General features: G+C 37.2%; 1 long non-coding RNA gene across 1 annotated transcript; it reads right to left on the bottom strand.

Moving 5' to 3' along the window:
* Positions 1-1,166: 1,166 nt before the first annotated feature.
* LOC102009007 lies at positions 1,167-9,553 on the bottom strand. Its single transcript, XR_259345.1, has 3 exons — positions 9,412-9,553; positions 6,699-6,843; positions 1,167-1,288 (listed from the first exon to the last, which is right to left on the bottom strand). It is a non-coding gene; the product is annotated as an uncharacterized LOC102009007 (long non-coding RNA).
* Between the last annotated feature and the right edge of the window lie 263 nt (positions 9,554-9,816).

Raw genomic sequence — 9,816 nt, 5'->3', positions numbered from 1 at the left:
TCATTGCTATGGTATTTTTTCAGTGGAACAAAAGAATCCCAGTACATTTACCTTTTTTGCTGTTGGTGAACATTTAGGTTGTTTACAGTTTTGTCAGTGTTGCTGTGTACAGTTGTGTACATAACTTTTGCTTAATTTATGTATTATTGTTATTATTGATTATGTACTTAGGAGTGTAATTGGTGAGCCAAAGAATATACATGTGTTCAGTATTAGAAAATATAAAAGTTTTCCAATACGGTGATGGCAATTCACACTCTGCTTTGAGAGTGTGGGTTCCTTTACATTCTCACCATTACTTGACATTGTGCCTTTCATATCTGAGCTTTTCTGGCAGCTGTATAAATGACACTGTTGTAAAAAAAAGCACACATGTAAAAATACAAGAATTATGTTAAAATAAAAGAACATACCTTTTTGTGTTTTGAAGATTAAGTAAAACAAATATATGGATGATCTCACTGGGAAGTACTGAGAACAAATCACTTAGGTGTAGTACAATGCACAGTATTTTATTTTACTTTTTGGTACCAGAACTCGAACTCATAACCTCACACATGCCAGGCAGGTGCTGTGCCACTCAACTATATTCCTGGCCGGTAGAGGATTTTAAGGATAGTTTTTATTTTATAAAAGATCGAAGTTGCTTTAAAGCATAGTACCTCAGAATTTAAATAAAAATAAAATATTTTTCACGCTGTTTCATGTTTTATGGGCAAAGAATTCTGATCAACACCTGATAGCAGGCAATTTGACTGATAGTTAATCTACATCAGCACAATGAAAGTGCTGTGATAGGGAGTCTGTCCATTCATATGCTAAGCACTCTGAAGCAGTTTCCTCTGAGGAAATCTAAATTCTGCCATCATTTATTAATTCACCTTCCATTATTCCTATAGACTAAGTATTATATTACTTAGTCTACTTTTATTTCTTTTTGCCTCTGAACTGTTAGCACTTGTCCTTCACTACTGTACGTAAACATGCACACGGCGCATCTAGCTCTGTGTGGACTGCATAGCAACATCTGGTTTCGGATGTCGGTTAGGAAGGTATTTAGTGGTGGTAACAAATTAACTGGCTAAGAGCGGCTCAAGCAGACCATTTTCCCCACAGAACGAGAGGTATTTGCTGGTTTTTAGGTGTATTTACCAGTTAGTTGATGGTGTTTCAGCTGCACAGCCGTATATTTCGGCATCTCTGCTCCGTCATCTGTAACACAGCAATCTTCATACTTGTATGGTAGTCTCACCAGAGCGAGATGGCTGCTGCACTTCAGACATCACATCTGCATTCAAGAAGTTAAAGAAAAGAGGGGGTGGTTCCAGCAATATCTTTACATACTTACCAGAACAGTAAAGAGTCTCCAGAAGCTTTTTGCCTATATCTCTGTGTAGGACAAAATAATTTCAAAATAAGTGGTGAAACAATACCAATACAATAGATTAATAAAAAGCCAAATAATTATTGTTTTGAGGTTTCTATGGGTCAAGCATTCTACAGAAGCCCAGCCAGGTATGTTGGTTCAGGGTCTCTCAGAATGTTTTGATTAGCATGTCCATAGGGGCTGCAGCCATGTTCAAAGCATGATTAGGGTAGAGGGATCTATTTCTAAGATGGCTCACTGACAAGATGGCGGCTGGCAGGAGCCCTGTTACTGAGCACAGGGGCCTTTCTAAGGTCTCTGTGTTGTTCTCACAATGTGGCAATTGTCAGTGTGATAGTACTAAGAAGTGGGGCTGTTCAGAGATGCTTAGTCCATGACAGTCTCTCCTTAGTGAATAAAATTAGGGCTCTTGTGACTTGCCCTTCTACCTTCTGCCCTTTCATCTGGCTTGCTCACTTACCTTTCTACTTTCTGCCCTGTGACCCTCCCCAGACACTCAGTGTCAGTTCCCTGGCCTTGGCCTTCCAGCCTCCACAGCAGTGAGGGATGGATTTCTGTTCTTTATAATTCCCCAGTCTCAGGTATTTTGTTAAAGCAGCACAAAATGAACCAAGGCAGTTGCTTCCACCTTCTGAAGGGAGAACTACCAAAGAATTTGTGAATATGTTAAATCGCTACTGCTTTATTAACCAAAATGAATTCACTTGTTCAGTTGCATTACAGTGGAACCTGGGAAACAAATTTACCACTGGTGCTATATCCATTCTTTGCTTGGACAACACCCCTAGCAGGAAGGAAGAAGAAAGGAATATTGGAAAGTCAACTAGTTCAGGAATTTGAATGTAACAGAATGTTTGTTATCTGAAGGAATGAACCATTTAACATAGATAGAAATATTTTTAAAAAGCAAGACTTTCTAGAAGGCAAAAAGGTAGTGACCTGAACTATGAGAATTCAAAATACATGATAAACTAAAGTTCTGGCAAATAAATGGGAAACAACATACAGTATATGCATAGATTCTAATTTATAGGAGATTAATATGGAAGGGAATGAGTTTTTCATAAATGCTATTGTTTGAAAAAGATCCATTTACATGCTTACTATATTATAGAATAAATTCTAGATGAATTAGAAAGTAAAATATGAAAGATGAAACCAACTTTAAGAAATGAGAAAAGATGTTAGGTGAATATTTACCTGATCCCAAATGGGGAAGTACTATCTGAACATACAAACAATGAACTAAATAGCAAAGGAAAGGATTGATTTAATATTTAAAATTAAATATCCTATGTCAAAAACAGCATAAAAATTTAAAATCAAATGAGATTATGCATTATTGATAGTTTGATGGGATATATTTATTAACAAGAAAAATACCTTAGCTTTGCTTGAGGTCTGTGCCCCATTTCAATGGAGTAAATATTTCAGAAATTAAAAATAAAACAGTGGGAGGATATTAATATATAATGAGTTAATATAACTGATAATAAAACCTCTATATTCTTCATAAAATAGGCAAAAACATAAACTTACAATTCACAGAACAGATAGAAAAAATATCTAATAAACAAGAATAAATGTTCAACCTCATTAGTAATCATACTGATGGAAATAAAAGCAGAAATAAAATTTAATGCTTTACCTATCACAGTATAACATTGTTTAGTGGAAACACACAGGGCTGGCTATACAACAGGGATATAAGATTAAGGCTAGGACTGCAGATTCCAATGGTAACTAAAAATAGGGGAGCATGGCATCTCTGCCCATTTTATGTGTCTCCTTTATTACCTTAACACTTTGGGTCAGATCTCTGTTCAGCTTTGCAGGTAGACATATTCATCCCTTAAAGAGTGCCTGTCTAAAAATTAGTGGTACAAGATTTATTAGCTCTAAATTTACCTGCCTGTCTTGATCCCTTTCAAAACTGAGGACACCAAGATAAGAGTAGATAAGACATTTTCAAAATTTTTAGGGACATTCAGTGTCCAGCTCCAGACCGCTGGAGTACCACCTGTAAATCTTCAGTCATTGCCCAAAACCTGTAATACACTTGGATTCCAGGAAAAGCAGAGCCTCTGTGGACAGACTGCCTAAAATGAAATCATCCCCTAAGTAGAAGCAATTAGCCCATAACAGAACTGAGGTTACCACCCAAGAAAGAAAAATAACACTCATTGAACAGGAAACAGATCATCTCCTCAAGCCAAAAGGACTACTCCGGAACACCTTGCAGAATCAGTTTAGAGGTAATGATCAACCAGACCATGGCCAGACCAGGATTACCTTAGCTTGCCAGCTATGCAGACCTCACAGCTATGCAAGCCCTGAACCCTTGCCTTTGTTCCCCTTTTCTGTAAAACCTCGAAGTTTCTGTCAGCCCCTCCTAGATGCATTGAATGTCTGTATCTGTTCTTCCTGGCATGGCCACACTGATTACAGCTCATTTCCTGCCCTTCACCACTGCTCAGCTGCTTGAATGACACTGTGGGAAGTGCAATCTGTTGTGATTCTTGGGGCTAGGGCTTTTGCCCTAAAACCCTGGTACTGGCCAGAGTGTGGTGAAAAGAGGACGCTCTAGCTCTGTTGGCTTTTGCAGAGTGCTTTGACAACGTTCATCAAGGGTCTTCAACACCTGTGTTCCTTTTTACCTGGTAATTATGCCTTCAAGAATCTAACTTATTTCTAAGAAAAATAACAGTAATGCACCTTAAAATATAGGTACTTCAATATCCCTTAGAGAAAACAAAGAAAATTGCCTAAATAGATTCATGGTTAAAACAACTCTTGGAATGTCTGTGTGATGGATTATTAATTTGTTGTTAAAACATTTTAATGAGTTTTAGTGACTGTGACATATATTCATAACACAACTTTAATTATGAAACCAACATATAATACATAAAGTATACAAATTATGGATTACATATTTATGTATTATAGAAGGATTTTTAAAGTGTAGGAGAAAACGGAACAATTTGTAATGTTTTCTGAGACCCATTTTTTTTGGAGTTTGTGAAAGTACAAAAACTTTGAGTCATTTAATTTATGCACCTCAGATTTCCTACAATATGTTGTTTTCATGACCAGAAAAAATACTCAGGAAACTCTAAGTGGACGATTTAATTCTATTATTTGCCCTGTGTTACTGTTCTTAAGGAGTTTCAGTGTGTGTCCGGTCAGGGGATGGGGATTTGTGTACTATAATTCTAGGGAATTTATAAAAATGCTAAAACTCATTTTGTCAGGAAGTGGTAGATTAAATCCTACAATAACGCATTAACTCTTTCAGGTCACTAAGGGACCAATTAGTGTATTATGCTAAGGGGTACTAAATCGTGTCCTACTAGCCTGGAGGAGACCAAGCATGTCCCGAAGCACTAACTTCTATTACCGCTGGGAAGTGATTCAAGTCTGGGAAGAAGCTGGCTCATTGAATATTAATTGAATGGGTGAATAAATGAAGGGAAGGCAAAGGCTGGAGCTAACAAGCTAACCTGTATTGATTATTTACTATGTGCTAGGGGCTTCCCATTCTTAATCTCATTAAATTCTAATGGCAGCCTGATGAGACCCCTCTTATTACCACCTTGCAGGAAAGGAAACTAAAATTTTTTTTTTTTTTTTTTTTTTTTGGTTTTTCTCCGGTACCGGGAACCGAACTCACGACCTTGCGCTTGCCAGGCAGGCGCTTTTGCCGCTGAGCTAAATCCCCAGCCCCCAGGAAACTAAAATTATACTACATAAAAACAGATTCCTGCTACTCCTACAGGAAGAGTCTGGCACTGACCTTAGTCTGTCACTTACTTGTGGCCAGGCCATGGCAGAGTCTTCCTTCAGGCTGGAGATTCATAAAATTCCACAGTTCAAGACACTCCTTTCCAGAGTGAGGTTTTTCTGAATATATTACAAAAATATAGCATTCTGAGGGGAGAACTTGTTAGGGCGGGGGTCTAAGTAGTGGAAGTTTATTCTTTTTCTGAGAATATTATTCATTAATTCATTAATTAATTATGCTGTACTGGGGATTGAACCCAGGTTTTCTCGCTGAACTACATTCACCAAGCCTTTAAAAAAAAGGTTGTTTTTTGTTTTTTCAGATAGACCAAGCTTTTAAAAGAAAGGGTTTTTTTTGTTTTTGCTTTTTTTTTTTTTTCCAGATAGAGTCTCATGAAGTCTTTAAATTGTCTAGACTGGCCTCAAATTTGCAATCTTCCTGCCTCAGCCTTCTACAGTGCTGGGATTATTGGTACATATAACCACACCTGGTTTAAGAGAACATTATTATTTATTTATTAAAAAATATAATATACACAAACGAAAATAAAGGAGAGAGGAGCAAAAGATTATTGGTACATAATAATCAAAAGATTACTGGTACATAAGGAGGACAAGAAGAGTGCCACTGGGGTAGAAAGACAGAATAAGGGGCCAGGGTTACTACCTCCTGACTAGGGGCCTACAAGCCACGGCTCCTTTAATGTTCTGAAGGCTAATGGGAGTTTGTAATGTCTGTACTGCATTTGTGTCTTGAAGAAAAAGAAACTGGCTTGTAAAGGAAATGCATTCCTAACTCCTTTCAATAACAGGAAGTTGTAGCATGGGAAGTTGGCTAGTACAGGCTTGCAAAAGCTGTGAAACTGTCAGAAGAAAATGCAATATTGGGGTCAGATCCATTTTTGATAGGAATCCTGGGCTAGGAGATGAGCTGATTGCTCTGAATATTCTTATTTAGAAGATCTTTTTTTTTTTTTTTTTTTTTTTTTTTTTTTCAGAAGAGGGGGGCATTTTCTTGTACAGGTGATGAGAAACAGCTCTGTGTTTTAGACAATTAGAAGTTTTGAGTACAGAGTTCCTTATCTCTATAATTTTTATTTTTTAAAATGAAATCATGGATGACACTTCAAGAAATAAGATGAACATTCTAAAAGAAGTCTTTTATTCTTTTATACTTCTTGGTTTAGGTACATTTATATTTAAGCTTTCAAAGAATGAGGGGCAAAGATATTCTTTCTAGAAAGAAAATCCAAATTACTAACATCTTTAAATAGATTTACACCCAAATTATACACTGTGAGTCTACAAGGAGCTTTATAAAAAATCATCCATAATGCCTTTTATATTGGGATCTTTTCTATTATACTGAAACTCCTGTAGGAGGGAGAAAATAATGATTAGGCTTAAGCAAAGTGGAAAGATATTTTCTCAGCTGGAAGCTGTTAATACTTCAGCTGATAGAGACTTGGAGAATAACTCCTCTGTTGTGTGTTTAAAAAATAAATATACAAGTACTGGAATAACTCACAGGATGAGGAATCACAGGAGGGAGACAGCAGCTGAGCAGATCTGAGGCTGATCGTTTCTCTGCTTATGGGTCTGTTGCTCCTTGCCCTAAGTGCTAGACTGACAGCTCTTCTGGGTGTTGACTCCAGTCCTTTGGGCCTTGTTGTCTTTGAGCAAATACACATTGTTAAGTCAGATAACGGCTTCTCATTTTCATAGATTTTCATAGAAGACAGATAATTATTGCGAAAAGAGTTTAGAATGCTAAATCTCTTCTATATTTAGAAAAAATAAATATACGTCCTTTTTTTCTTTCTATAAAAGCAATGTGTGTTCATAGGAAAATCTTTAAAAATACAGGAAAGGAAAGAGAAGAATGTGTATAATAACCCCCCCACCAATTAGAGTTATAGTATATATCTAGTCTATCTCTTTTTAGTCCTAGGTAGTATTTTTTACAAAAAAATCCTCATAAGGTATATACAGTTATAAAATTTTGCATCTGCTCTCCAACCATTCTGATGAGCAATAGTTAAAAGTCTACACATTGGAATCAGATCCATGACGTGGTGTTCTAAGCCTGTTACTAACCACCAGGGTAACAATTTCCTATCCCACAAAATGAAGAGAAAGTTCTCTGGCTTGAATGATGGTTTTGAGGATAGAGATAATGTGTATAAACTGTGTGGCACATAGTAAGCATATAGAAGCTGTTACATTTTTCTTTTTTTCTTCCAATTTCTACCTCTACCATAGTAGTGTTGCTTAGTGTTTGTTTTTTTCAATATTACTTTTTTGTTGTTTTTTTTTTTTGTTTTTCTCCGGTACCGGGAACCGAACTCACGACCTTGCGCTTGCCAGGCAGGCGCTTTTGCCGCTGAGCTAAATCCCCAGCCCCTGGTTTTTTCAATATTACTAAAATGAATAATCTTAAAATTTTCCTTGACAGATGAAGGAAAAAGTGGTTTTTTCCATCTGGGTATAATCACCTGCATTAAGAAAAAGCAGCACTGAGTATGTTTAGGTTTGGGTGCCGATTAAGTTTTACTTTGGAATGCATGAAGATGGAGGATGTTTTGGACAGGTCAGGACAACCTGACATTAAAAGGTTTTAAGTTCCTAGTTTTCCCTGCATCCAGCTCTGTCTTTTTAAGTAAAAGTGTTGAGCCCCTAATAATCAGGACACAGACTCTTTGAGAGAGAGATTTAAGGACTAAGAATAAAACACCCTTACTTCTGTTTTATGAGCCTTGGAGGAGACAAGAGTGTGGGACCAGATCCCATTGTGATGGTGACTAGGACTGCAGCTGCTTTGGGACATGTTCTTTTTGTTCAGGATCTTATGACCTTGCCTGAGACAAGCAAATGGAGGTATCTGGCTAGGACCTGAGAAGTTATAGACTCAAGACAATCACATATAGAAACCTGTCTGTTATCTCTCACATTCACATTCAGGGAATTGTGGGCTGGGGACTGTACCCCAACAGTGGGATAATAGGAACAGAATGGGTGGTCAGGGGCCCTTTCCTCTTCTCCTCGCTTGCTTCTCCCAGTAAGTGGAGCAATTTCTGTCTGTAGACCACGTGTAAATGGCGTGCACTATCAGTTAATCAAGATGAGTGGGCCTGGGAAGATTTTAAAAACTTTTTTTTTTTTTTTTTTTTTTTTTTTTTTTGGTTTTCTCCGGTACCGGGAACCGAACTCACGACCTTGCGCTTGCCAGGCAGGCGCTTTTGCCACTGAGCTAAATCCCCAGCCCCTAAAAACTTTTTATTATGGAAAATTTTAAGCTTACACAAGATTAAAGAGAACAGTATAATGAAGCCATGAACCCATCACACCAAACTTTGAGCAGATTTCAACATTTTGCCAATGTTGTTTCATCTTTTGCCCTGCCGTTTCCCTTCTTTGCTTCACTTGTTATCACAGTATTCTAAAGCAAATCTCACAGAAATAATTCTCCACATGCTGCAGTAGGTATCTCTAAAAATTAAGGATTAAAAAACTGTAATCATGGTACTATTCACACTTAACAAAATTAGTCATAGTTTTTTAGTATCATCTGATACCTATTTCAAGTTCAAATGCTCTTGATTGTCTAAAAAATGCATTGGTTTGTTCAAATCAGAATCCAATCAAAGCCTACACATTGTGCTTGATTGTTAATTCTTAGAAAATTCTTAATAATAACTGTTCTTCCTTCTCCACCCCCTACTTTAATACCATTTAGTTTTTGTAAGAAACTGGATTATTTTTCCTTTGGAATCAGAACTGATTTTGGGTGAGCTATATTTTGAGGCCAGATGATTTTTTGGGGATAACTTAGAGGCCAATATAATAAGAGAGCCTATGAACAGTTAGTGTTTCCATCATGGTGAGACTGAAATGACTGAGTGATCAGTACACAAGGGAGAACAATTTCACCATGAGATATGGAAGATTAAGAAACACTGCTCAATCACTTGTGATGCAAAAAACTTGAGTGACAGCATAGCAGGATACCTGCCTGTGGTCACATTTTTGTCCTTTCTTTGAAGGACTCTATCCTGACCTATGACCATAGGGTCTACAAGTCCTGTCATCAGATTTTGAGACTTTTGCCTGTTAGACAGTACTATCTTCAAATACAGTAGCTGGCCATTATTTCTTTATTTTGTTGGCAATACACTGGTTTTTTCCATTTGTAGATTCTTTTACTACTTCTAGCCAACCACTTGTAGTAGTTATTCACATACCTACTGTGTGCTGTGTAAGAACAGTAATATGATGATCTCACTTGAAAAGTCTGCTTTCAGTCCAGTTCAAACAGACTAACTCTCTAAGGTTTTCAGAAACTAGTTAGTTGATAATTTGGGTGATGATGCTACGAGATCCTGGCAGGAACTGGAAAAGAAAAACAGATTCTTTATTAACATGACCTTGGAGTTAATCCTGGCCATTTTGTAATCCTTGGGAGTGTAAATGGGTAGTAACAGGGCAGGGGAATAAAGCAGAGCTCTGGATTCATAAATGGGCCATGTCCACATGGACTGCTCAATTTTTCTTGAACATACAGTACTTTATGATTTTCTAGCACTGTGCGCTTCTTTCTCTTCTAGAAAGGTGCTCCACTGAAATTTAAGTTTCAGTTATGATGACAG

The sequence above is a fragment of the Chinchilla lanigera genome, unplaced genomic scaffold, assembly GCF_000276665.1.
Source record: "Chinchilla lanigera isolate Chin_1 unplaced genomic scaffold, ChiLan1.0 scaffold00003, whole genome shotgun sequence".
NCBI lineage: Eukaryota > Metazoa > Chordata > Mammalia > Rodentia > Chinchillidae > Chinchilla > Chinchilla lanigera.
This window is presented reverse-complemented; position numbering and strand designations above follow the sequence as displayed.